A 14,609-nucleotide genomic window follows, 5' to 3' on the forward strand; every position below is an offset into this window, starting at 1 on the left:
CCGTAGCAGTAAAATTAAAAGTTTTTTTTTTTTCTCATCACTATTTCCAATCATTGTGTTTTTACCTTAATCTCAATATCTTCAATGCTCTCACTTTTTGCCTGCTGCCTAGGGCGGCTGAACTTAGGTAGATGTTAAGAGAAAAACAATTGGTTAGATGATTCATATTAAGATATAGTTAATTATAATATTCTCTTAAATTCTCAAATGTAAAATCCCCCTGACATTCACATTCTTTCTCCTCATTCAGACAGGTTTAAAGTGCCTCTGCAGACCACTGTTTTCAGTATAATCACACTCTCAGTGGCCCACGCCTGTGAGTCGAAAGCTGTCCAGAGTGTGGCTGTTAACACAAATGCCGATTCCCTTGATTTCTTTGACCTGTTGTAATATTCTTGTCTAAAGTGAAACTCTTTTGGTTTACCTCTGAACATTAATAACTACAAATTCCCGGGCCGTTGCTCTGACTCTGTGGCAATCTGATTCCTAGTATCTATGGGGCTATTTAATGCTTGACTTACTCATTCTTTAACGCAGATCAGTTTTGAGTGCTCCATTTTCCACGGCCTACTCCATTGGCTACCAGTCCAGATGTGGAGAAGCTTTTCAGTCGAACCTGACAGTTAACAGTAATTGTTTGTTTATTATTTTATTACAATTATTGAGGTGACATTGGTTAATTATACAGGTTTTAAGGGCACAATTTTATAACATATCATCTGTATATTACATTGTGTGTTCATTACTCAAAGTCAAATCTCCTTTTGTCACTGTATATTTGATCCCACTTATCTTTTTCCATCTCCCTCCATCCTCTTTTCCCTCTGATAACCTCCAAACTGTTGTCTGCGTCTATGAGTTTTTGTTTGTTTGTCTACTGAACATTACATCTTAAAGAACTAGAAAAAGAACAAAAGAAGTCCCAAATCCACAGAAGGAAGGAAATAAAAAATAAGAGCAGAATTAAATAGAGAACAAAAAGACAATAGAAACAATTAATGCCACAAAGAGCTGATTATTTGAAAAGATTAATAAAATTGACACAGTTTTAAAAATATGTGAAATGAAGAAATGTAGGAGGTTTCATGAAGGAGGCATAATTGTGCAGATCTTTCTCACACTCCTTCACACCGTATTCTTGACTGCTATGAGTGGTGTTTGATCTGCTTTCATCTGTCAATTATCTAAGCCCTAGAAAAGCGAGCAGAGAAAGGAGAGTTCTTATAGTCAGCCCTTCAATTTCTGCCTCTTTCTGAGGAAACAGAGAAATCAGTTATTTTAATAAGAGGGCAAATGCCCTTAAAAGACGGCCTGCAAGATGAACAGCCTGACCTAACTTCACTCACCCATATGTCCTCCCGATTTTAGTTTCCACATCCAGGAGAGGTATTCTTGTGAAAAGGAGACTTGACTCCACACATTTAGGTTATTAGAAACTTTTGCTAGGAAATGGAGGAAATCCTGCCCCTAAGTGCTCCAGGGATCTTCGGATAGATGTCAGAGATGATTAGTCAAACCTCACTCTAATTTCTTTAGACCCTCATCTTTCCCCACCAGTCCTGGTCATTAACCTGTTTTTTCATGCTTTGAATCTGTGTCAGAAACTACTAGCTCCCCACCAATTTATTCTTTCTTCTTCATAGGCACAGGCTTAACTCTGTTCCGCGGCTTCCCTTGTGTGTCTATGCCTCAAGTTCCCTTCTTTGGAAGTGGGTATATACCACTTGAAGTCTCCCAGGCACTTCTCCATGTTTTCTCTCTTTTTGGTTGACTGAAATGTTCAACATCAGAATGACCTTGGGGCCACTTATTGAAGAATGCACAGAATCATCATTTTGGGTCCCTGAATGACTGTATGGAGGAGAGTGGTCTCATTGCCCTAAACACTAGCCCTGAACTATTACATGAGAAAAATATTTTGTTGTTGTTTTTTTAAGACAAAAGAATTTAGAGCTCTAATTTTTCTTCAGTCTAGCTTATCTTAAATAGTCAGAGTGATTGGATTAGGCTTAGTAAGGTGATTTTGATATCAGAAAATATTAGTTAAAGTTCTTTCTTGTAGAACTAACCAGTCAAGGCAACTTTGGTTCAATCTTGTCTTGGATGAGCTTCAAGTCTATAACAGAATTTCTTCTTAGAAATTGAAATGAAAGAGTAGACAGATCGCTTGTGGTTCATTTTTATGCCACTGTTTATTCTTTCTTGGTGTTGCTCTGTCTTCTTTATTTGTTGCCCATACAGTATGGCTATCTACTTATAGCTTTAAAAAATTTTTTGGGAAATGCTTTATAATGATTTCTACTCTCGAATTCTATATCTATATATCTTATCTCTAATGTATTTTGTTAACCTGAAATTTATGAGCAAAGTAAAATAAAAAAAATCTTATTCATACAAAAATTTATAATAGTTGCATATATATTTAAAGTATATTAATATTATTTATTAATTAATATTAATTACATAGTACTTTCTGAACCAGTAGGGTAGTTGAATAAACACTGTATTTGTTTTCTATGGCTTCTGCAACAAAGTACCACACACTTAGTGGCTAAAATAACACAAACTTATTAGCTTATGGTTTCTGAGGTCTGAAGTCCAAAATGAGTCTCATTGAACTAGGGTCAAGGTCTTTAGAAGCCTCTTTCAGGAGGCTTTATGAAAAATTCTGTTTTCTTGCCTTTTACACAGTTGTTAGAAGCCATGCACATTCCTTGGCTCGAGGCCCTCTTCTTTTGTCTTCAAAGCCAGCAACGATAGAGTACATTTCACACTGCCTCCCTCTTCACAATTTAAGTACCCTGTAATTACATTTGGTTCATCTGGCTAATCCAACATGATCTCTCTATTTTGAGGTTAGTTGATTAGCAAACTTAATTCCATCTGGTACCTTAATTGATTGTCATTTGCCATTTTAAGTAGTATACTCGTAGTCTGGGGATTAGGACCTGGATATTGTTGGGAGGAGGCATTATTCTGCCTATGACAAGCACTGTACCAAAAGTTGGGTGATGACCTATCCCTAAGGATGTGAAGTCCTCTCAAGAGAACATTTATGAAGTGATAATACCGTAATAGAGACAGAGCACAAATTATTATTATAGTACATTAGAAGACTTCTCAAAACAGTGTGAGGGCAAAAAGAAGATATGTCATGGATGCATTGTTAGTTGAGTTTAGTTGATTCAGTGAGAAGAGAAAGGAGTACCTAAATATAAGCAATGGCAAAGAGTTTGACGATTATCTCAAAGGTCATAAGAAGCAACAAAGACTTTTTAGACTTTATATGACATGAATAGTTTATCTTTTAGAAGGATCACCCTCATCGCCCCATGGAGGATTGATTAGAGAGAGATAAACATGAAAACAGGAAGATCTAAAATGCCATGACAGACATCCAAAGAGTGATGATGAGAGCAGCTGCAGTAGAGACAGAGCCTTGGGCATGTTTAAGAACGATGTAGAAGATAGATTCTATGGGACTTGGTGATGCTCGGCTAGAGGAAGGAGACATATAATAAGGTCTAGGAGAGCTCATCTTTTTTAGGTGATGGAAGTTTCATAATTAAAATAAATATAAGAGGAATAGCAGGTCTTCAGAGAGAAAATCTGCTTAGTTTGGGCTATGTTAAGTTGAATTCCCCATGGGGCATTCAGGTAGAGGTCTGGTTAGAAATAAGATAAACAAGCATGGTACTCAGAAGCAAAGTTAAGCAAAGATGGTTTAAATGCCAATTTGATGGTCTGATGCCTTCTGACAGTTTATAATACACAGTCAGGGGCATAATGTTGTCATATATACATGTATCAATTAGTCATCTCCTATGACGCTTCTCCTAAAGAATCCATTGGTACAACTCAGCCTTTCAAATCTAGGATTATAGAGATTTGGGCTTAGCCTGCTTCTTAAAAAAGTAAGCAATAAAAAAAAAAAATCAAGACAACATTAAGATCTACAAAATGAGGTGAGACTTAGGCATAGAAAAGAGGCTCCATTACCAGTATTTTTCCTTTAGAAGCTGGAGAATGAGATAGAGGGAGAAAGAGGAAATATTTGACAGTGCAGTTTAACACAGGTGTAGGGAAGCCTCCTTCACAAACAGAGCTTATCTCTAAATGGATGTTCATTAAATAAAAATGAATCAATAGGCAAGGAGTACATGAGTGGGCAAGTCCGAGCAGAGAGACATTGAGAAAGAAAATGAGAGGAAGAAAATATATTAGGCCAATCGAATGTCCTGTGAAAATAAATTGATGATGTTAATTTTCTGATGGACCTAGGAAACTATCTTTTAAGTCGATTCCAGAGAAGGATTTCGAAATATGTGTTCTGGGAAATGACAGCAGCAGAAAAAGTATTTAAACTTCCAAGGGTCACAAAAGGACATGTTTCTTTAGATATACGCATTTCGGTATAATTGGCACAAGAAATCTGTTTCATTTCTTTATGACCTCATTATGTTCATTTTTTAAAAGCTCAAGGGAGAATGGAGTGCTTTAGTGATGGCTGCACTTCACTATTGTAAGACAAAATGCAAGATTTGAGTCAGAATTAAAAAGATTTTTGATTGTGTAGATTCAGGATCAGACCCCAAATTGTGTGCCTTTGAGTTTGATCACCATTCAAGCCAAGCTCTGAGGCTTTTGACATTGCGAAGAAATAGTGACAGATCAAAGGATAAAAAGAAAAATCACTGCAGATGAAATTCAGTTCACACATTTTAAAGGCAGGTATATCTTATATACCACTGGAGTATAAGGTCAAACTGTTAGTGCTGATGAGATGGCAGCTCAAGGGATCAGAAAACATTTTATGTTTTGATGACAGTAGAATGACCAGCACACTGATCTTTGATCTCTGTGTTTGCCAGATGAAAAAGTGAAGGAAGGCAGCAAAACAAACACTCACAAACAGTTTACCAGAAAGCCGTCCCTAAGCTCAGAGTCAGATTCTTCTCAGAGATGCCAAGGAAATGCCACCCCCATCCTGTGAAAGTGTTCTATTACCTCATTTGTAAAAATAAGGCAGTAATTATAAAGAAATACATTTATTCAAGAAAGTATTACTATATTATGTTAAGTTCAGTTTTATATGATACCTTTAATATGTTTTCCTAATTTATTTCATAATCCTTAAAATATTTATATTTTATCATTATATTCCTTATGATTAGAATTATAAAATCTTGGAATTTTAAAGATGGTCAGGAGATTGGAACCCATTTAGTTATTCTTTGCACATCATCTCTTTCAAATAATGATATAGTGACAGTTTTGCATGAAAATATCAAATTCTGCTTTCTTTACATTCATGTATAGTAGTGCCCTTGTCAAGAAGATAATTTATCATAAGAATGACGACTGTTCTAATATCCACCCACTTATTTCAGAAATAACTTTTGAGGATCCAGTAAGTTAAATAGATGTAAGGAAGGAAGGAAAGGAAGAGAGAAAAGGAAAGAGGCAGAAGGGAGGGAGAGGGGAAAAGGGAGGGAGGACAATGTAAAGAAGGGTGTATTTATGATAATAGACTTAACTACTTCTTTTCTAGGGGTATTATAAATTAGATGAAAAAATTATGAATGTTGCTTTAAAAAACATAACATTGGAATTTAGAGAGAAGATGTAAAGGAAGAGAAAAATAGAACTAACTATAGAAATCAGTAAACACCTTGTATTTCTTGATTTCTTTTTTAAAGACTCAAGATTGCCTTTTATGCTAACAGCTGCTGCTTTGAAGAAAAAATATCCACCCACTCCTTACGTCTCTGTCTATTTGTAATTTCCCGGCTCCCTGGAGGCTTGGTGAATTGTGTGGCATTTTTCCAGAGAAAGATTGCCCAGCTAAGAACTGTAGTAGATCACAGCCTGGCTAAACTTTAGCTATCATAAAGCTTTCTAATAATATACCTCTGTAAGGTGTCAGTGGTTCCAAGGCCCAGCATTGTCATCTTTCACACGTGTTGACCGTCATAGGCTACAATAGCATACTTTCACAAGAATGAACTGAAGGTTTGACAAAATCATTTACAACTTATTTTATGACTCCTTTTAGTACAATATCTAAACTATGCTTCCTGGGGTCCTGGTGTTTAATTGCAGCAGAATTGCCACAGGTTTAAAACTATTTATCCCGAGGAATACTTTATTGAGTAAACATTTCAACTTTGACCACTTAATAAAGTTTAGAAAATAAATTTGTATCTGCTTTATATTAAAAACAATTACTTTCAAAATATGCCTCTATATTGCAAGGACTGAATAAGCTAAAAATGAATACTGCATACTGTGACAGTTTATTGATTATGTGCCAAGAATTATGCAAAATGCTTAACTCTGTAAAGTTATTACGAATAATAAATCAATGAATGAGATGATATATTTTACCCATTTTATGGGTAAAAAAATTTGAGGTCCACAGATGTTAAATAACGTTTCTAAAACCCCCTGCCTCTTAAGTGGCTAATCTGAGTATTGAACTCACATCTATTTGACTCCAAAACTCAGGTATTTCCATCTCTCACAATGTATAATATTGATTATACATTAATTTTCTTTTGAGGTGGAGAAAAATAACTACATGAGAAGTGACTCCAGAGAGCCTAGATATTTCCCTTAAAAAAGTAGACAGTAAGGTCATCTGCTTGGGAAATGCAGCACAGTATGAAAAAGACTTGAGGCCACCTCCATGAGAAATGTCTCTGGGCATCTATAAAAAGTTAATCACTGCGGTGACAACCCTAATGAAAGAGGATTGCATGAGGGTATAACAGCGTAGTCACTGGAACTTGTTAGCTGTTCGGCACTTCTTGTCAGGGGCAGAGGCTGAAAGCATGAACAACAAGGCTGACCCCAGAAGCAAATCATTCTAAAGACTGGAAACGGAAAACAAATGGGAAGTCTGAAGTTTTCATTGTTACATCTACCTCTGATTCTCACTGGGCCATGATCGTTTTGCAATGCAGCCAGTGTAGACACTACTCTGACAGTCTTGGCCTCCACCTCAAACCCAAACTGGAACTCACCAGCACAGAAGCAAAGCTCATCACCGCTAACTCGACTCACCTGTGGCTGCAGAATTTCTGAATGGAAAACTAAAACCTCTGTGAATCAAATCTTCTCTGTTCAGACCTGAACCTGAACTAGTCAGGTATAAACACACTTGGTCCTAAAGAATGTTCTTTTTAAACTTCCCAGTAGTGGAGCAAGTTTAGCCTTCCCTCTAGAAAATGAGAAAATAGAAATAACTCACTGAAATTCTGAAAGGCATCATTGTTCAAATTAAGGGATCTACTCAACTATGTTCTTGTGAGTTACTTCTAGAAATAAAAAATAGTTTAATAATCTTACATTTATATTCTCAGCATGGTTTCTAAGTAAATAGATTTTTCCGTAAAATTATTCAGGTACTAACCAAAAGAACTGGTAACTTAAGCTCTATTATTATTTTGAATAAATGGTTCTTTGTTTTATTTTTACAAATATGTAAACTGGTAATATATAATAAGATAACGAGTATTCTTGAATATTAGATATCACAGTCCTTTCAAAAGTGGAAATAAAGGCTACATGGAATTTGTGTGTAGAGAAAGCATGGCTGTTGGCCTGCTTTATTTTTTTTAATTGTCTTTTTTGGAGGAAGCTCGTTCGTAGTTGCACGTCTCAGCCACCTTTGACCTGCTGTCCTAGCGTAAAGGAGGGCAGTAGATGGCCGTGCCTGCTGAGCTCTGTCATTCCCACCACTCTTGTCACTGGATGGTTCACATGTACGTTCCGTGCAGGCTGGAAGCCTCATGTTTTCCCTCCGTCTACCAAGCCCAGACCTCTCAGTGAGCCATGCCAGTGCTTTCCATTTCCGGTCTCTAGAATTACCTGCCTTCCAAATCGGCGTGGCCGTTCACGCTCTCTGCCTCTTCCCTGTGCAGAATTGACTCAGAGCTACAGAGTTCCAGCGACTATGCTGCTATACCCTCGTGCCGTCCTCTTTCATTTGGGCCGTCACCGCAGCGATTAACTTTTTATAGATACCCAGAGACATATCTCATGAAAGCGGCCTCAAGTCTTTTTCATAATCTGCCTCACTTCACAAGCCAATGATCTTATTTTCTACTTTCTTAAGGAAAGTATTTAGACTCTCTACGGTTTTATGTGGTTACTTTTCTCCACCTCAAAATAATTTTTAAGAAACTCTTATCCTCTTTCTGCACCCATTGACATGTTTATTATCCTTCTTTAATGATGGAGGAACAAGCCCGCTGGCCTTGTTTCAAGAATAACCCCTCCACTCATGAGCATGATCCTTCCTCTTCTATTTCATGCTTTTCTCTCTCAATTGCTCCCGTTTCTTCGGTCTCTCCCTCTTCACTGATACTTTATCTTCTGCCTACAAACATTCTCAAATATTCTCTCTATGCATGGGAGTAGAGAGATCCTTAAAATACCCTCAGGGAAAATGAAAGTACTTGGCTCTTGAATTTTCTGGGCACAGGCACAAATGGAATAGGAAATGTAGCAGAAGTTTTGGACAAAGGAGAGTGTGTGACTAGAGGGCGAAGGTGAGAACTGACAATCCATGGGGGCATTTAGGAAAGGATTACTGGATTATTGGGCATGATGCATTATGAAGTCATATTTTCTAGTTGCACCCATCTTGGTGTTCTGGCAGAATGACATAAGCAGATGCCATGGGGAGCAAAGGGTCTTATACAACCACAGCAGATATTACAAGCCTTTCTGATCTCTTTCTAAATTTCAGTGCATTTTTGTAGATAAATAACTTAGCTGTCAAATACATTTCTCTGGCTAACTGCTTCATAATTCCAGACAGTTATGGAAAATATTGCTTCCAGCATGATTTTAAAGGGTCTATGCCTTCAAAGTCAGAGGGTATAAGACTGACTATGCATAGGAAGGGGAAAAAAACCTGCTTTGAAAATCAGGCTAATCTTTTAGAAAAGTAAAATCAATATGTTTATTTGATGTGTGTGCCTAAATTTAAATGTTTCCTGATCCAGTTCAATCATATCCAATAGATTATTATCAAATACCTGGTATGTGTCTACTTCATGTAGAAAATGCAAATATATTCATGACAAAGTGATAGAGTTTATGAGTATGAAAAATTAGAGAACAAAGTTAAAGTATAACCAACTGTGAAAATTTATGCTCAGTTAGTAACTTGTAAGGATGATCAGAAAAGAGGAAATCAATGTTGACTGGAATTATCTGTAAAGGAAATGAGTAGAAAAGCCAATGGAGGGGATAGAGAGAGTATTAGAAGAGAGAGAAACTAGTATATCTCAGCCTGGGAGAGCAAACTTTTAGCTGTGGAAATATGGATAGGAGCCAGACCTAATTAAGTTTGAATATTAGTTTTAGGGGGATAAGGATGGAGACAAATACTTAAAAAAGAGGAGAGTTATCTTTTCCTTAAAGTCACTTCTGGGAATGCTCTTTATGGAGGCTCCCACACACTTCTGGGAAAACCTTTCTTTAGTATATTTCACAGTAGAATTTCATGATCACAAGCATGGGCTGTAAGGGTAGAGAGTCTGGGGTTTAAAGCCTGGTTTCACCACTTAGCGAATGACTTTGAGAAAATTATTCAACTTTTCTGTTCCTTAGGTTTTTGATATGTAAGATGGAGATCATGAGAGAACCTACATATTGATAGGGTTATTGTGAGAATTAAATGATTTCATACATGTAACATCCTGAGCACGATGCCCAGCACATAGCCGGCACTCTGTAAGTGGGTACTGTCCCTATCAAATGAACTTCTACTAGTTTCTGGGCTCCATAAGGTCGGGGGCTGTGCATTTAATGTCCTGAAACCCTAATGCCCAGCATAGGAGAAACTAAATAAATGTTGGATCGAAGAAAGAAATACCACTTAGACGAAGTATTCCTTGATACTACACCACTCCTCACACACACTGCTGATGGCCAACGATTTGCTTTGAATGCACACCCTATGTGCTGTCAGAGAACTCAACTTGCTTCCAGTTTGCTTACATTTCTGACTGCTCTATGAAATTCTGAAAGTGGGTTATAAGATTTTAACTCTCAACTGAAACAAAATGCCTAATACATAGCAATGGCCATAGCCTCTTTGCAGAGGTAAAATTTAAGCTGCCTTTGCTGCTCTGGGGAGCCATTGTAGCTTTTTGATTGGGGGGCAGGTTATGATGATAGCAGTGTTTTGGGAAGATTTATTTAGTAATTGTGCAGAAATGAATTGTTATGAAGAGAGATTGGCGGTAGGAATGCCAGGTAGGCACGAAGCAACGAGGACTAAGGTCTTAGTGAGCGTTTTGTCCACTTTTGCAGTAAACCTGACAGATATCGTGTGTGTGTGTGTATTAAGCATATGGAATAATGAGGGCCATTGGAAAGAAGGATATGAGGAGAATGCACATAATACTTTTATAACCAGACATAGAGTAGCTTATAATTTTTGTGGCAGTAACTATTCGTGTTCACTTTTTTTCTTTAGTATTGAGTTAAATAAACACAAAACATCCTGTAGTTTGAGAGAACGATGTCCTATCATGATGTTAACTCGACTGGGCCATGAAGTGCCCAGATATTTGTTCAAACATTGTTCTGGATTTTTCCGTGATCATGTTTTCAGATGAGATTAACATTTAATAGGTAGATCGAGGAAAGCGGCTGGCCCTCCCTGATATGCATGGGCCTCACTCTGTCAGCTGAAGGCCTGACTAGAACAAAAAGGAAGCTCAGCCTTCCTTTTGTGAGAAAGGATTTCTGCTGCCTGACTGCCTTCAAACTGGGACATTGGCTTTTTCCTGCCTTTGGACTTGAACTGAAATATTGACCCTTCCTGTGTCTTGAGCCTGCCAGCCTTTGGACTGGAACTACCCTGTCAATTCTCCTGTTTACCTGGCCTTCGTACTGGGACTGGAACGATGCCATTGGCTCTCTTGGGTCTCCTGCTTCCTGACTCACTCTGAAGATCTTGGGACTTGTCAGCCTCCATAATTGCATAATTGCATTATAATTCCTTATAATAAATCTCTTTCAGTAAATATATAGAATTACACATATATACATTTTAGTGGTTCTGTTTCTCTGGAGAGCTCTAACTAAAAACCAACTTTTTACAATTTCCCAGCGTAATAGGTGATTTCTCTCGGGCACACATAGATATTGAAACAAAAACAAAAAGCAGATGTACTTGCATGCATCTTCTCCCTACTAAATACACTGTCAGTGGCATTATAATTAATATCAACCATTGCAATAATGTATTCCCTTCTATCTTAAAATAATGGAACTTTTATCTAAAATTTATTTCCTAGTGATATATTAATGATTACTTGGGTCTTCTTTACTTGCATTAGGTTTTAACAAACCAGACAACCTGTAAAATAATAAATTGCTTGAAGTTAATATAGTGAAAATTTCTGAAGGAAACAAGTCTTTCATTACTTAATTTACTGTCATTCCTGAATAAAAATGCCAAGACATTTATTTTTCTATATTTTTATGGTGAATAATTTAAAAGTTAATTGTTTAAATATTTTGAGTCTATGGCCATGCTACCCCGAATAAGCCCGATCCTGTCTGATCGTGGAAGCTAAGCAAGGTCGGGCCTGGTTAGTACTTGGATGGGAGACCACCTAGGAAGACCAGGTACTGTAGGCATAAAAAATAAAAAAATAAAGGATCGTAAGCTGGCAAGGTCCTTGCAATCTGTGAGATCAACCAAGAGTTGCCTCGCCTAAAAAATAATAAAATAAAATAAAATAAATATTTTGAGGCTCTTCAGTATTTTCAGATAGTAAAATCTTAAAAGTTTTTTATGTTCCAATGACTATGAATTAAAGTAACACATTCATGATCAAATATTTATTTAACATTTAAAATATATACACACATACACAAATATATATTTCTCTAGGCAATATCTATGTGTGCACATATAAATATAGAGATAGGTGTGTCAACTCATATTTCCACGTATATTTTCTCTGTCAGATTTCAGGCACACCAGTATATTTAGGTAGAGATAAAGAATATGTTCAAGAGATGACAGGTACAGCCAATTTTCAATATATAGTAATCATAAAAACAAACACTACCATGGTGATATTAATGATCATAATGAGAAACTTGTATATGGATGGGCCTGGCACAGTAACACACCAACAAGGAGATTGGCATCGTGGCCCAAGATGTTTAGTGATGTCAATGTGTTTATGAAAAAGAACGAGTCATCTTCTCTAGGTGGTCATTATATAAGGCACAAAGGCTGGAGGTTATGGTCTCAGGACTATGAGTCTGGGTTGGAGGTATGAAGTAAATGCACAGTAAGAAGCTTGTATATGACTAGACGGTCTTATTTATTTACTTGATAGTAAGTAGACAGGGTAGGTCCAGACCTGACTGAATCTGAAGAAGTGTTCGTGAATTTGGGGGAAAGCACAGGGGCTTGGTTTTAGGGTTAATAGAGTGGAACTGCTGATGGTGTTTGATAATAGCCAACATAAGAAATCACTGCTTCGATGCACTGTGCTCAGAGGATTTTTTCATGACTCTTGTGCTAAAACAATTTGACCTGGTTCAGATGAGGGTCTCTGGAAAACTGAACATTTATAGACTCCTAGTTACACCTCTCCTTGACCTAATCCCTTGGATGTTCGTTCAGTTAGCATCTCCCACAGTATCTAGTCTTTCCCATTCCTACCTGTTCACTCTCCTGCAGCGATGATCACCTTTTTGTTTCTTGAACATGCCAAGACCTTTTCCAGCTTTTCTACCTTTTGTACTTGCTGTTTTCTCTGCCTAGAACACTTTTCCTTATTTGTCACATGGCTCCTTTTCACTCTTTGTGTCTTTAACACTTAACATTCTTTGACAGACAACAAGATCGCTCCATGTTTAGCAAAAGATAAATTAGTGCTTATAATTTTTTGGAAGGGTTTGGGAATAACTCTAGGTCGGGCCTTCAAGAGTGACTCCAAGAATACCACCCCAAAACTGGCCTCATCAGGAGGCTGGGGAATCAGAAAGCCACTATCCCAACTGCTGGCTTCAGGGTTGCACCACTGTAACCATGAGCAGGGGATGAGGAACGAGACTCCACAAACAAAGCAGGGCACACAGTCAGCCTGCTTATGATAATCATTATTCTCTGACACTCGGCTTGCCTCAGAGGGATCCAGATGTCTCTAAGCTGGCCTACTCTGTTCGCTTCTGTCGTCTTCCAATGGCTGAGCAGAGGTTTTGGTTAATTGGACTATGAGAGCAATTTTCTACTTCTGGCGGTATTTCTAAACTAAACAATTTCTCATAAAACCTGACTATTTGGACTTGATTCTAGTTCTTGGAACAATAAAAATCAAAAGCAGGGTTGCAGTCTAAGGATTTCCAATAGCATTTAAAAGAGGCTACTCAGCAATCACTGAGAGCTTACTAGGAAGGAAGTTTAAAAAAAAAGTAAAAAAAAAAAAAACTTTCTAGACACACTAATTTCCTTGGTCAAAGTCAAGAATATATTCTTTATAAAAATTACTCGTGCCTCTGGCACATGGTTAGCTTTGAGAACCATGAGACTCAAAGTCTCTGAGGTCCCTTCCATATTTGGTACAAGTATTAATAAGTACCTTTTACATATATAATCACTGGAATTAACTTAGGTAACAGGTATAATGAGCTAGCAGTGTGAGCTGACAGGCCACTGTGCTCCTGCATGTCTGCAGTGCATATGTTTGCAATGTAAGGAGGCCCAAATATTCTGGGTCTGCAGCTGGCATCAAATGAGTCATTTCATTGCTTCCTATTTCTCTTATTCTACTTTAAAATGTTTGCAGTGAAGTTCTTAGCACACTGCCCAGTACACTGTAAGTGTCTGGTAATTACGAGTTATATATACATGCTTATTAAAAGGGAAGAGGAAAGGAGGGAGAGAGGAGGCAAGAAAGGAGGGGGCGGGGAGAGATTAAGTAATGAGATAAAGTGGGAAACAAATTTGCTCTTCTGAGGTCAAAATGCTATTTTAACTTAGAAACGTAAACACAAAGTCTCTTGGGAAGAAGACAACATTATGTCCTTCACTGTTTTATGACTGGTCAAAAAATAAAATTTCGTCAAACTATTATTTAGGCATCTGAGAGCTTTTAGGTAGCTGCCTTTTTGACTGAACATAACTTAAAAATAGATTTAATAGACATTTTAATTTCACCAAATGATGTAACAGATTTATGTGAGAATGGCCTTGGACAAAGTGAACAAAATTGAGGGTGGAGTTCTAGAGGTCACTTTACTGTCCTTTATCAAATTATATAATTTATTTCTCTCAACGTTTTAAACTCTATAATGCAGGTTATAATAACTTTTTTTTGTTATAGGGTTGTTAAGAGAATCGAGTGAACTAATGAATGAGAACATTCTAAGAAATATTTAAAACTGACATGTTAAAAAAGATAACTTGGCATTCTCCTAGAAACAGGTTTTCTTAAAAATTAATCATTGATTGCTTGAATGTAGGGGCATACTGTATTCAATTCTGTTACAGTCTTCAGACTAATTTTTTTAAGTTCTTGATTTCTTGATTACTTTAGGGCTTTCCATTGATGGCACATGGA

The 14,609-nt window shown here is 37.1% G+C and overlaps 1 protein-coding gene and 1 pseudogene across 6 annotated transcripts in view; both read left to right on the plus strand.

Moving 5' to 3' along the window:
• The window catches only part of GRM8 (glutamate metabotropic receptor 8), a 674,240-nt gene that overhangs the window by 465,731 nt on the left and 193,900 nt on the right, over nt 1-14,609 (plus strand). The window lies entirely within an intron of this gene.
• On the plus strand, nt 11,549-11,667 carry LOC118611084 (annotated as a pseudogene).

The sequence above is a fragment of the Rousettus aegyptiacus genome, unplaced genomic scaffold (genome assembly GCF_014176215.1).
Source record: "Rousettus aegyptiacus isolate mRouAeg1 unplaced genomic scaffold, mRouAeg1.p scaffold_m13_p_13, whole genome shotgun sequence".
Classification (NCBI taxonomy): Eukaryota; Metazoa; Chordata; class Mammalia; order Chiroptera; family Pteropodidae; genus Rousettus; species Rousettus aegyptiacus.